We start from the raw sequence: 14,412 nt of genomic DNA, 5'->3' as shown, positions 1-14,412 counted from the left end.
AGAAATACACACACAGAGTGAAATACATTTACTATAAAGTCAAAAGCTTCCCAGACTGGAAAAGCTCCATTATTTAGACACAGGTTCTTCACAGAATTATGCAAATTTTCTTCCCTGGCATGATGATGGCCTTCACATTTATATAAACAAGCTGCACCTAATGTGGGCACAACAATCTGACTGTCCAAACTATGCCTACAAAAGCTGATACCTCTGTCCCTGAATGCAAGACAAGGGCACACATATTTCCAAGCAATGTCTAGTGATATTAAAAAAGCCTTTTTCATTATGATTTAGCTCAACTATAAGCCAAGGTTTCCGGAAATTGCCACCTAGCCAATTTAGTACAGCATGGCCATAGTGTTCTTTATGTAAGATAAAGAAAAACTAAAGCTTCCCAATTAATTACGAGTTTTCATGATTTCCCTGTCAGACAAATTGATTCGGTTGTACACTCAATTTGATTTTGTGCTGAACAGCAAATGACTTGCTTAGAAAATAAAGAAATGTGGTTGGAATAGGGGTTTAATTAATTCTATTGAAAAATACCTCAAATGCAATATACCCTGAAGAAATACTCCTCCAACTATATTCAATAAAGGTTGTTTATCAAAGTAATTATTCCTTTAGGGAATTTCTTAGAATTTTCTCTTTAAATAAATGAAGGCTCAAAAAAGCAAGCTATTACTTCTGTGACCTTGAAGAAACACCTCAGTACAAAATATTTGCTTCATCAGGAAAAAAAAGAGTGTTTTGCTTTTAAAAATATTTCATTGCTTCTGTTACTAAATCTTATAAAAAATTAACCCTCAGATCTCTGCTAAAATGTTTATTTTTTTATCCAAAGTACACCTTTCCAGTTATGGGAGTACATTGCAAAGGATATAGAATGTAATATCCAATATAGAGGATATAATACCTTATATCATATTGTGGAATATAAAAATGTTCTTTTCATATAATACTTATTTAACTACAATCTGCTGTACCTACACTTACATGTTATTTTTTAAAACTTGAAATATTCTCTTAACATAAATACTTTTGACTACTATTGCCATTGATAATGACAATAATGTTGACTAACTTGTGTTTATTGGTTTGCTAAACTCAGAGTAATAAATCAGAAATCCACTGGAGTTTTCAGATAGGATTGCATTGGAGTTTTCAGACAAAGTAATTTTATTATCTAATTGGGTGCACTGCAAAGGGTTTGAGTTCATGGTTCCCTTTAATAAATACTTAAGTAATTTTAAATCAGAGAGGAAAGGTTTTCCATAAAAAGCAAAATTCCGAGGAAAAAAAAAAAAAAAAAAACAAAACCAAAAAACAACAAAAAAACCACCAAAAAAGAGATAAAAATCAACCCAAAAATCTGCTGTTAATTTTATACATCCAGAAAAAATAATTGAATTTGACTGAAAACCTCCCAGAGATGGTTTTAAATAGATACATAGATACATAAAGGCCCTTGGTGTGTAGGCATGCATGCTTTATTTGTGGATGATGGTGACACAGCTGAGAAATCAGTCTTTTTATCCACCTGTGATGCTTCCATTTCATGGTGAAAAATTTCCTTCTATTTTATTGAGAAGACTTCTGAGCAAACTGCTTTCCAAGTTATTTCATGCAAATTACTGTAGTGAGAAAGCAAGACTAAATTTCAGCATGTCTATTTACATATTGACATAATGGAACAGAGAAAGTTTCACTCTTCCTCTAACCGCCAAGCAGTTTAAATGCAAACATTTGAATAAGGTTGATGGACTCTAATTTTTTTTTAACTTTTCCTTTTTTTTAGTGATTTTCAGCAAAGACTGTAAAGGCATAAAGAAAAAAAAATAATTTATACTTAGCAGCTCTGAATTCTTTGACAAAACAGTTTTTCCTCTTTCCATTTCCCACTATGATTTTTTCAGACTCAACTTCACATATCTTTCTGGGGAAAGGAAAGTCCCTGTATGTACTAACTTATAATTCTGAGACTTTCTATCTACTTTTCCCTGATAAACGTAAGAGAATAAGACAAGAAATTCCACAGCAAGAAGCACACCTTCTCCAGCTTGAAGTGATATTTTCAATGTTGTCTTGTGATTGGTGAGACAACATTTAATGTGTTGGTTGTTTGGTTGGGTTTTTTGTTGTTGTTGGTTTTTTACCCTCAGGCAAGCAATAATCCCTTCTTGTTACCCTCAGGTTATATATTTAACTTAAAATGAAGAAGAATTACTATATTCTTTTTGCCCCTGGGATTTTCCAGCAGTCCAGCAGCATAAAATGTTAGCTTCTGGCTTTCGTGTTAATTCGCAAACACTGAATCTCATGGGCTTTTCATCAGAAATGTCTCATCTTTTTTACAAGTGGTTTTCATTTTGCTGTAGATATTAGTAAGTATCATTATCTCTAGTACTTTCAAAATATAGAGGAAAATATGTGGAATATTTTTTGGGAAATATTTTTTACCAATATTTTTTGGGAAACCCAGACTAATTAATTTAGTGTTGATGTATTTTATTTTCATGACTTAATTTTGGGAAAATAACTCATCAAGACAGCCTAGAGGTTTCAGGCAACACTCAGCAGTAACCAGTTATCCTGGTTCTCAGGGTCTGGGATATGAGAAATAAGTCGTATGGAAAGACAATGTGTGGGTTTTTTTAAATGATAATGTAACTAGGTTATCCAAGTAACCCACAACTAAAACTGACAGATTTCTCCAAGTAGTAGTTTATTGTTTCATTTCATCTTTAGGCTTGGGAACTCATAGATATGTAAACCAAAAGGGTAAATAATCTGCAAATTATATATAACCTCTATGCCTACACACTTTGACTCTCCCCAATAAACATTACTTTTTTTTTATTTTAAATGTTCCTAGCTTTTTCCTATTCCTTTTGTTCCAGACTTGAATTCTTAAAAACAATCCTTAAATGAGTGATACTTTACTGACTTATTCCTGCTTTTACATAATAGTTTCTTAGATTACTGAGAAACCTCTCACTAAATCTTCTCAGACATATTTAATTCTTTCATTATTTTATTCCCTCTTTTTATAGCTCAAAACAATTACAGTGTCTCAAACTTTAATTACAACTATTTGCTTATTCATGCAATCAGGACTTGTTTGCTATGCATCTCCAATTTTACTTTTGGAGAAATCCATGGGAACTTAATTTCTGAGATTTGTGGCTTCAAGGTATACCTTTAATAATCTCCAAGCTTGCATTCTTGAAATATCCTTATCTATTATGACATGTGTATTTTGAGTATAAATTAAAAATTAAATAAACACAATTATAGCTTATAAGAAAAACCCCAAAACTATCCTCGAGCTGTGCCTCTAAATGTTTAACATGTAAGACTTCCTCCTTTCACATAATTTTTTTCACACCTAGTGAATTTAGGGAGGGAGGGAGAAGTAAGGAGGGAGGGAGGGAGGGAGGGAGGGAGGGAAGGAAGGAAGGAAGGAAGGAAGGAAGGAAGGAAGGAAGGAAGGAAGGAAGGAAGGAAGGAAGGAAGGAAGGAAGGAAGGAAGGAAGGAAGGAAGGAAGGAAGGAAGGAAGGAAGGAAGGAAGGAAGGAAGGAAGGAAGGAAGGAAGGAAGGAAGGAAGGAAGGAAGGAAGGAAGGAAGGAAGGAAGGAAGGAAGGAAGGAAGGAAGGAAGGAAGGAAGGAAGGAAGGAAGGAAGGAAGGAAGGAAGGAAGGAAGGAAGGAAGGAAGGAAGGAAGTGGCGGAAGGAAGTGGCGGAAGGAAGTGGCGGAAGGAAGGAAGGAAGGAAGGAAGGAAGGAAGGAAGGAAGGAAGGAAGGAAGGAAGGAAGGAAGGAAGGAAGGAAGGAAGGAAGGAAGGAAGGAAGGAAGGAAGGAAGGAAGGAAGGAAGGAAGGAAGGAAGGAAGGAAGGAAGGAAGGAAGGAAGGAAGGAAGGAAGGAAGGAAGGAAGGAAGGAAGGAAGGAAGGAAGGAAGGAAGGAAGGAAGGAAGGAAGGAAGGAAGGAAGGAAGGAAGGAAGGAAGGAAGGAAGGACTATCTGAGCAGCTTCTCTATTCTTTAATGAGCGAAGGTTAGTGGTTGGTATAATTGGAGGCATTTTCTCACAGAATAACGCTTCCTACCCATGTTGGAAATATAACTAAAGCCAGGTAACTGGGTGTCATGCATGCTACATCTGTTTGGGAGGATGACTACAACTTCACACTGGTACAGTTCTGATAAAAACACTGGTAAAGCAAAGAAACCCAAACCAAAAAGGAAGGTGCTTCCATGTTAATCTTGGTTCTGCTAAATAAAGATTATGAAGAAGGTGACTTTCAAGTGTTTCTAAATTCAGAGAAATGCCATACTGCTTAATCTGAGAAAATCCAGTTATTTAAGGGATAATTCATTCATTAGTTTGCTTGCCTTGCTCTTTGCTAAGAAAATAGATGAGATATTAGAGCATGGCCTGAATTGTTCTTAGCTTTTCATTGCTACCATTATTTTTTACAAGCATATTAATAAAACAAATATTAACATTCAATTAGAATGAAATATTGTAATTAATTTAATTTTTTCATGTCTAGGGTGGAGTTCATAATGGAAAATTTTCTGAAAGACTATTTGAGTTATTTGATTAAATCTATTAACTGAAGGTATTTTGAATCAATTATGCTACTCTGATTTTGGATGAGCACAATACTTCCTTCTATGTAACTGATATCACTCAACATCAGTTTGAACAACTAACAGGTTACTTTTTCAGCTTTACCTGTTGCAAGACATTTGAATATTAAAATTAGCATTAGTAAGGCCATTTGGCAAATTCATTCATAGTCAGTAAACCCAGTAATGCTGATGAAGTTCTATGAGGGATGAATTCTGCCTTGAGAATATGTCTAGTCTGAGTGATGAGGTACATTTTAGGTTTAATGTTAGTGCTATAATCCTAGAACTTGCCCTAGCACTGATAAATTAGGTACGTGCTCAAGACTGGTTTATGAGTGATGGAATACATTTTAGTCTAATACAAATACTCTAAAACAGGAATTCACCCTAGCACTGACAAATTGGATATATTCTCAGGACCTGAGTTGTCCCTGATGTGACCTCATTGACTTCAGTGTGGTAAGTGGATATTAAAAAACTTGACAAAAAGTAATTATTTGTGTGTTCTTTTGACAGATTATGTAACACAATCTCAAATTTATGGAAAATTTTATGTGAGGAATTACACTAATCATTAAAGTTACTTGATTCTCAGTCATCTGTGGGGATTCATTATTAACACTTAGAAATTTACATTACTTAGAACCTTGTACAGCTCAGTAGACTTCAACCTTATTCTGTTTATATCTATAGAGATGTTAACTTGAAGAATTAATGTTGATTTGAATAATTCTTTAGGCATTTTAGTCTTTACCAATCTTATTATGTTTGTTTTGACTAAACAGGTACTCTCAAAGAAAGAGGAAGCAGTCATTTATAATTTATATCAGGAGATAAGTAAATCATATCCTCTGATTTTTGCATGATCTCTAGGAGAAAAGGATTTACATATTTTCTCAAAGGAAGGAAATTGCATGGATGGAGCAAAGCTCCCAGATGGTATATTGAATGTTTCCTGGTCAAGATCTATCAAATAAAGTTGCATGTCTCCCTCTACACCGGTTTTCAGGTAGTAACACTTTAAAAATATCATGGGGATGTTCTTTCTCCTGCTGTATTGAAACATGGCATCATCTTTTACATATGTACCTCTGGCTTTCAAGAAACCAGTCCAATTCTGACAAATCTCCTGGAATTATCTTCCCCTAAGCTCAAGACATGCCATGCTGCCACTGACAGATTGAATGTCAAGAGCTGTTTGCTTTAATCTACAGGTATTAAGAAATTTTTACCTCTGGAAAAAGATATTGATGAAAAAGAAGGTTTTTGAGTGATGGTTTCCCAGGTAGCTTGCTCATCACCATGGTTTAAAATAGATTTTCTTTGTGAGAGCATTCTTGTCCTCTTTCTGTGTGGGGGATAAGGCGCTGAAATGCACATCTCATTGGTGTTCCTATCTGTTGAATGAAAGCAGACTGCAGCACCTTTGAGGTCCTCAAAGCACACCCTTCAAAGCAGTTCTGAAAACTGATAGACTTCCTCAAATTTCAGATGTAAGGCTCTGCTCTGTGATAGGAAATTCAGTCTCAGAAAAGCAGCTTTTGGTTAAAGTAAAACATGAGATCATTTGAACATAAGGAATCAGAACAACAAGGTCAGCACCAGTGTCACTCATTAGGTGCTATCTTCCAGAATAGCACCTTTTCTTTCTATTACCATTTCAACAGCAGAAAATGAGGTTAAGAAATAAAGTTAAAAATGTTCTAATATTCCTTTTGAATATTAAATATTTTTACCAAATATCTGTATTATGTTTTTTACTTAGTGAAGCTGTGAATTTGTGAGTCCCAGACACTGTGCTGTTCTAAAAGTAACTGTATAAAATTACACCACCTTGTAAGAAATTTAGCAGTGTAGTTTCACCTGCATCTTGTTTTAAACCAAAGAAAGATGTTTTAGTTTTTAAATACAGATGGATTTCACAAGGGCAATTTGTTTTTTAAGTGTAAGTAATTTGACAAGGTTACACTGTGGCTCATGCCAGTCTCTGAGAAATACCTCTAATACTTGCTTTAAAATAATAATTTTCTTTGTGTGTGATTTCTTATATTTTAGTATAACATAAAAATTATTAAATCTTTTTAAATGTTCACAGATTTTTTTAAAAGTTTTGTTCAATGAAAATTAATACATCTAGAACTAAAATTTCCTTTGGCATATAGTACAATTGAACTACAGATTTACACTTTCTGAAACATTCAAAGACCTTCCAGCTTTATATCCAAAATATACATATCTGTCAGAATGTGATCACTGAAATTCAAAATTTCTTCTAATCAGAAAACATCAACAAATTGTCAAAAATTTTTGTTGACATTTGCTTGGATGAAAGACTTGTTGTGCAAATGTTGAGATTCAGCACCTACTAAATTTAATACTCCATCCTACCATATTTTTAATTCATTTTTTAAATTAAAATTAAATTAAAATTATAATTATTGGGGTTTTTAAATTTCTGGTTTCACTTTTCCCTAGAGTACTTATTTTCTGGTTTAGCTATCCTGTTTCTATAAGTTTTTTGCTTACTTGCTTAATGTTTTGATTTTCTTATTTTTAATTATTTTATCTATAGTTTCTTCATTTTATCATAAATTTTTGATCATTCATCTTTTTATCTATTCTCTTTTGATTTTTAGAAATACACTAGAAAAAAGGCACATCATATCCCTTGCATACTACTGGAGATTATTTTTCCATAAATATTATATGTATATCAATGGTTTTACTTAAATACTTTTAAGAGAAAAAGTTCTTCAAAGAATGCAGTGAAGCTGTTGTCAGCAGCTATAATGAAGTTGGTGCATTTTGGAGGGAATATTTTTTTGTCATTACAATATTGAATTTATTTAATATTGCCTATGAGAGCTTATTTTTTCATATTAAATTAAATAGAATTTAATAGGTCCAATCATGCTGATATAAACAAAATCTCATTGTATGAAAAAACTTATATTTTTCTATTGATTAGCCACCTTTTTTTTCGATAAGCAGTAATGTTCTTTTTTTCTTTTTTCCCCTTATATTTAAAAAGGATAGCAATTAGCTTTTACTACTCACCAGTGCCGCTCTGGTAGGAGAAGTCAAGTTTTGTACAACAGTCACAAAGCTCAAGAATAGTATTGTAGTATAATAGAATAATATTGTAGTAAACCAAAATAGTCCATTCGGGGTTAAGTGGGAACCAACTCTGGGTGGAAACATAGCTTATTCTGTGATAAGATGAAAAGCAATTACACACACATAATGAATGAGAAAAAGCGTAACATAGAAAGCCCAGTGAACATTTAATGATGCTTGAACTGTTTAAAATCACAGATTAATGAAGAAGAAAAGTTTAACCTCTTCTTAAATTAAACATTCACATTTCAATTTTTGTCCGTGACCTTTTAGAATTAGCTGTATAATTAGTATTTTGAATATTTTGTAATAACAGACTGTAAAAACTCTTACTTATGTTTGCAATCTCTGTGTACTTCCTCGTCAACTATAATGTAAAATCTATTTTCCACAAAAAAGGTATTAATAATTAAAAAGGCATTAACAGTCTAAAGCAGCAAGAATTAATCTGTTGTTGCAGTTATATTTAACTTTTCAAGACCCTTTATAGTTAGAGACTTATACACATTTGTCCCAATTATCAAATTATTGCTAATATGACATATTTTTTTAACCCTGGTTGTAAATTTTATTGCTTTGTTGGACAATTGTGTCATATGTTGAGGATTATTCTCTGCAAATTTGCTATATTTGTTTTCATTAACAATGACGTTTTGAAGTACATGGAATAAATGTGTCAAAAAAATCCAAACTATTTTTTTTATAGCTGTCACCCCAGGATACCAATAGATATATTAAAAAAAAGTTTAGGTTTTTTTTTAAGCTGTACAGACTGGATCATTGTTGTGCCTAACTTTTTAAAACTCAGTTTGCATTTTTGGGTTTAGGTTTCACAACTTTCCCAAGATATTTTAATTAATATTACTTAAAACTATGGTTCAGACAGAGATAGATTTGTTTTAAATTAGTATTCTCTAATATGAGCAATGAATATATCAGTTTTAATACTTTTAGAAATATTTCGGCAAGATGAACTTCTTGTCATGTCTGATATGGAATTTTCATCATTACATGCTTCCTTTTCATCCATATTGATGCTTTCATTATTAGTCTTTGTCTGAAAGCTCAAGCTAGGTAATGTGACAGGAGATCATGATAGGAAGAATCACACTTTACAAATGATGTGGCAAGGACAGGTTAAGGCATAATAGGGTTCAAGTCATTGATTTTATCTCAGTGTTCTACATCTTTACTTGTAACAGGCAACCTCTGGCTTCTGCTGTTTTGATGGGTGTTTGATATTCCTAAGCCAGAGTGAGGTTAATGTGAAGTTTGACTCCACTGATTCCTCAGCTGAGCTATTGTGTGAATTAACAGGGTGATCCATCACATATGCATTATCACTCCGAGGTGTACAGAGTGTCCTACTTTAAAGAGCACATCAATTTATGAGTCTTGAAAAAATGTCCAATGCCATGAGTCACTGGCAGCAAAGAAGCACTAAGACTGACTTGTTCCCATTTATGATAGTGATGAATTTCCTTTGAAAACAAACATAACCATCATGACAGAAGCCTTCTGAGTAGCTCCTCAACTGCTTGGAGGATTTTTCCATTCCTCTAGGAAAAGATGTGGTTTTGCTTTCTGTATCCAGTAGTATGGCCAAAACTTTTAAGCCCTATGTAAATGTCCAACTGCCTGCTCAGCAGGAATTCTGTCAGTGTGGTCTTTATTAATGGCTTCAAGCACTCTGTGGAGATAAATACAGAGCAAGGGCATGACCTATCTTTTTTCAAGCTTTGCTGCCACATTTTTTATGTATGTCATTGTCAAATGAAAGCAAAACCTTTCCATCTCTCCAAAAAGCACAGCAGACAGCACCTGTAGTTTCTCAAAACCCTTGGTCTGTATTCCATGAAGCTGCTCTACCAATTTGAGACACTTAAATATCATACAGTCTTCTGGGGTGCTACCATCACTACTGTTGAAGGATAAACATGGATTCCACTTTCTATAGAGTCTAAACCTGCCTGTGTTAGGAGTGGCATGATGAGGTGATGAGCAATTATAAGGACAATAATGTAAACATTAAGTACTTACATATCTTTTATGGATATGCCTTTCTTAGGGGTTTGTTTTACTTTTAAATATATGTTTTACTTTTAAAAATATGCATCCAAACAAACCACTTCAAGAAACAAGTATTGTCATACCAGAAGGAATCAGCAAGTCTTTTGATGGAAATGTCACTGACTTCTTCAATGCAACCTATACGAAAATGGATCAATGGGCTGGACTGTGAGGATTCTTAAGAACAATCAGAAAAACTGTTTGATCCAATACTTTGTCCACAGATATATTCTGAAAATAAAGAAGAATCTCCATCCTTTATAATTAGCATTTCTCTCTGAAGGAATAATCAAGCCCTCCAACAAGGTAAAGATGCATGGAATGTTATTATGATGAACAATCTTTGCTACTCACATTTTTTTAGAAAGTACACAAATAAACAAGGAAAACCTATTCAAGCTTCAAATGAATTGCAAAAGAGAAAAACTAGTGGCAAAAAGAAAAACCTTTTATTCAAACCATGCAAGTGACTGAAATGCATCTAGGGAAAATACTAATAATCAGCATGTAAAACAATCACATGAATTGTGTATACAAAATCAATTAGCAAAATCTGTTTACCTAGAAATGCAAATGCAAAGCCGTCCTAAGATAAAGGAGGATGTTTAAAAACTTTTAATTAAAAGATATTTAGAAATTATTCTGAGACTCACTATTTGAAAGAAAGTGATAAATTGCAAATACAAACAATGTATAATAAGACATTAACTTACTTATTTTTGTGGAGACTCATAATTATGACATTAAAATAAGTTAGAAAAAGAGTTATTTATATTTATACTTATCTAGGAGAACTTGGAAATAGGTGAGGACTATGAACAATTTCTTTGTCAATGTTCATCAACATATTCTTTCCTGTGATTCAATGAAACCTTCCCTGAGCCATTTCCTTATTCAGAATTCTTCTATTATAACAGCGATTTCTCTTCATGTAGCATTACCTGATTTCTTGCCAAGGACACCGCTTCCCTTTCCTTGAAGAATCCTTTATCATCCCAACCTGCCTATCTTATGCCCTACCATCTGCACTTAATTCCCTATTGTCTCCTTTGTTTCTTTGCAAAATGTCCAAAAAACTGTGTATATATGTATTTATACACATATCAGCAACAGTAGCCTTTCTTCTCTTTTACCTCCCTTGCTTTTGCAAAGAATATTTTCTTCATTCTCCTACAACAGTAAAGATTTTGTAATTACTTTTCAGCCAAGATCAACTGTTGACACAAGAAAGATAAATAGGCACCTGGATAGATTTGCTGCCAAGGATAACAAAATGTTTGAAGTGGTACCCAGTTTACTCCAGAGCAACAGAATGCTCATTTTTTTCCTAAAATAGATCTGAGGAAAAGATTAGAGACCGTGAATAATGGCCACTGCTATTACAGGAGACCTCTTTTTGCAACAGCCTCAGTAAGAATGACAAGTCTCGAAATTTCCCCTTGTTTGGCTTTGTATCTCCAATGTACATTTTGCATTCCAAGGTGAATGTAGAGGGTCTGGGAGCTAACACATCTTGAAAATAAACCCTTCACTTAGTCCAGACATCACCAAAAGGTATGAGACACCGGCATTCGAATAACCTATCCATTCATATTGATATATATATATATAAAAGGGCATTCACAAAATTTAGGCAGATTTGAACTTCTCACAGTAGGATTGCTGCTTTCACCTTTAGCACTCAAAGAAAGCTGGAAAATACCAGACATTTGTAAGGCACCCACATGCATAATAATGAAAAATAAGACAATGTTCTACTTGATTACTTTTTGACCTGTTGTTCTCCGCAGTAAACACTTCTCTTTATAATCTTTGCATATTTTTCCAACATTGCTCAAACATTTTAATTCAGACAGTAGTTTTAATTTTTTATCCTATTATACATAATGTTGTGAGATTTCAGTGGGTAACTCTTCAAATGAACTCAAGGTTCTGCAGAATGACATCTTTCATTACTGGAAGTTTACGCAAACACATCTTTTCAGTTTTAGTAATACTTAAACCAGAATGACCTAAATCAAGAATTTTTGTGAAGACAGTGAGTGCTAGCATTGTTAAAAGATTTAAAGAAATTGTCAAAATATAGTTAATTTTGAGTTACAAAGTACTAGTTCCTAAATCAAGGCAAATATTGCTATTTATATGGCCCATCACTAAATCAAATTTTATAGTTAATTCATTTTTTGGGGTTTTGATTACATAAAACTGCAAAACCATGTCAAACAAGCCTGCATAAATGTTGAACTTCTGAGTTTATTCTGACTTTTAGAAGTGAACAAGTACCTTCCAACAGCTGACTTAATGTTCTCCAAATTTTTTAAGAATAAAATGCTGAAAATTCAAAAAGCAGTCTAACCTGAACTAGTCTTTCAAAGACTGCAAGGTACTTTAACATTTAGCGACTTCTGATGCAGAAATAATTATTTTCAGTTATCTTCAGTACTTGATTCCAGTGCATTGAGTGACCACAGAATTTTATACCTGCAACTCTGAGTGCCCAAGAACATAAATGATACTCATACAAATTGAGCAGTGATCAATCTTCATAACAATTGCACTTTCTTGTTTTGAAAATTACCAAGGGTTATTTAAACATGAAGTATTTTATTCCCAGATACATTAATACACCTCATAATTAATCTCTTGAAGGGGTGGTTCACAGATTTGTTACCAAGATAGCAAACAAGTTCATCTAGGATCTCTAATCACAGGACTAATCACATAGTATTAATTAATATGATTGGAGTATTGTGGGTTTTTAGGGGTGAAAATCAATCTAATTTTTCCTATTAACCAATACATAAAACCAGGTGAAGGGTGATTCATCTGATCTATCCTGAACTATGTTTTCTTTGGCATGAGATGAGCTATCTCCTGCAAATGCTTTTTACTCTCCTCTGAGTAAACAACTAGCAGAGCAATGAAGATGTCGTGTCCTGCCTTTTGGACATCTAATATTGAAACTCTTTAATCTGAATATGTAAAATCTGTTTGGTTTTTTTAAACCTATCTCTGAAAACAAATTTGTAAAATTTGTTTTCAGATGCAGGTTTCAAAGCTTATTTCAAGCAATACTTCCCATAATGCAATTATCCGATTCATGAGGAAGGCTGTTGAGCTAGGTAGCCCCACAGCAGTGATCCCATGTTTACAACCTTTATTTTCCTCAGGGAGTTTTTTGTGTTGACAGTCAGAGAAGGACTTTAAAATATGACCCTATTACATCCAAAGACTTGCAACAGAGAATTGAAAATTAAAATTGCGGTTTTTTTCTTAGACATTTTATTTTTTTAAAGTCAGCCTCTGATACTGGGGAGTCCACTAATCATCCCTTTAATGCAAACAAAACTCCTCAGACTTGTTTATAAGCCATGAAGAAACATAAACCAAGACAAATTCCTTTTTCCCTGGAAATAATCTTTAAAATGTAGCTATGGGAAGCTTTTCTGTCTGAAACATTTCAGAAGTGAAACAATTTATCTCCACAGCTATCAAGTCTCAGGGCTTCATGACTTTAAAGGAGAAAAAGCAGTAATGCTGTGCTTTTACCTTAGGTGATGCGATACATCACCTGGAGTAGTACTTCAAGTAATCCTCAAAGCAAAACTACCATTCTTTATCCTCACTATATTTTTACCTTTGGAAGACTAGTACATTTAGCTGGGCTAAGATAAAACTGATAAAAATGAAACAGTGTTTAGAGCACCAAAATCCCATTGTCACAGAGGAGCCTGATCTGGTTTAACTTCATGGCAGAAGAATGGCAGTGACCATGTCAGAAGCATCCACCCTGTGGATATGAATCAAACCTTCTTCTATAGGAGGCCACACAGTGAAACTAGGCCATTTTCCTCTGTAATGTGTTGGACTCTATGAAAACTTAATTTTCCAAAATTCTTATACTTTAAATGTCCGAAATGGGGTTGCTAATAATAATTTGGGTTTTTTTACTATCCTTGAAAATTTAATTTTTCATCCATTAATACATCCAGAAGGAAAATTTAGTAGCCAGTTTCTGAAATTGTTCTATTTTCCTTCTTGAAGGATGGAGTTACAATATCTCAACTCACTCAGCTCAAGGATCAACAAACCCAGAGACCTAAAGCACACTCTTACATAATGGATCAAAATTTGTTAGGAGGGCTCTAAAACCTATAAAGTGATTCTTAACAGGTTGTTAGGTTGCAATAGGAGAAACATATCCTTTCTAGTCAGGCATACTATTTCCATAAAATTGTATTTACTCATGCATATACAGGTAAATTACATCAAAGCAAAATTTGTTATGGGGGGCTTGATGAATTCCATAGCCTAGCACTATGCAAAAATAAAGTACATCAGCTTTTATGAAGTTTTCCGTAAAATTTTCTCCAAACATCAGCCATGAAATCACACTGTTGCAGTTGGTCATAAATGAATAATTTGCAAGAAACACCAAACACACAGAGGGAATAGTGAAGATTCAGCCAAAAAAAGTAATTGCAAATTGTGCATGACTAAACCCCCACTAAATAAGGCAAGTCACATCCCCCAAAACAGGAATTCTAACCTCATTAAGCAAGTATAAAACTGTCTGAAGTGATGGAA

At 33.7% G+C, this 14,412-nt stretch overlaps 1 long non-coding RNA gene across 1 annotated transcript in view; it reads left to right on the top strand.

The window, feature by feature from the left end:
- Window positions 1–3,926: 3,926 nt before the first annotated feature.
- The window catches only part of LOC135308001 (uncharacterized), a 33,028-nt gene continuing 22,542 nt past the window's right edge, over window positions 3,927–14,412 (top strand). The window contains exons 1-2 of the long non-coding RNA XR_010368572.1: window positions 3,927–4,057; window positions 5,017–5,097. This is a non-coding gene — a long non-coding RNA (uncharacterized LOC135308001). The remainder of the gene's footprint in view (window positions 4,058–5,016; window positions 5,098–14,412) is intronic.

Source organism: Passer domesticus, chromosome 1, assembly GCF_036417665.1.
Source record: "Passer domesticus isolate bPasDom1 chromosome 1, bPasDom1.hap1, whole genome shotgun sequence".
NCBI classification, from domain to species: domain Eukaryota; kingdom Metazoa; phylum Chordata; class Aves; order Passeriformes; family Passeridae; genus Passer; species Passer domesticus.
Note: the sequence above shows the minus strand (reverse complement) of the source record. Positions and strands in the feature narration are given on the sequence as shown.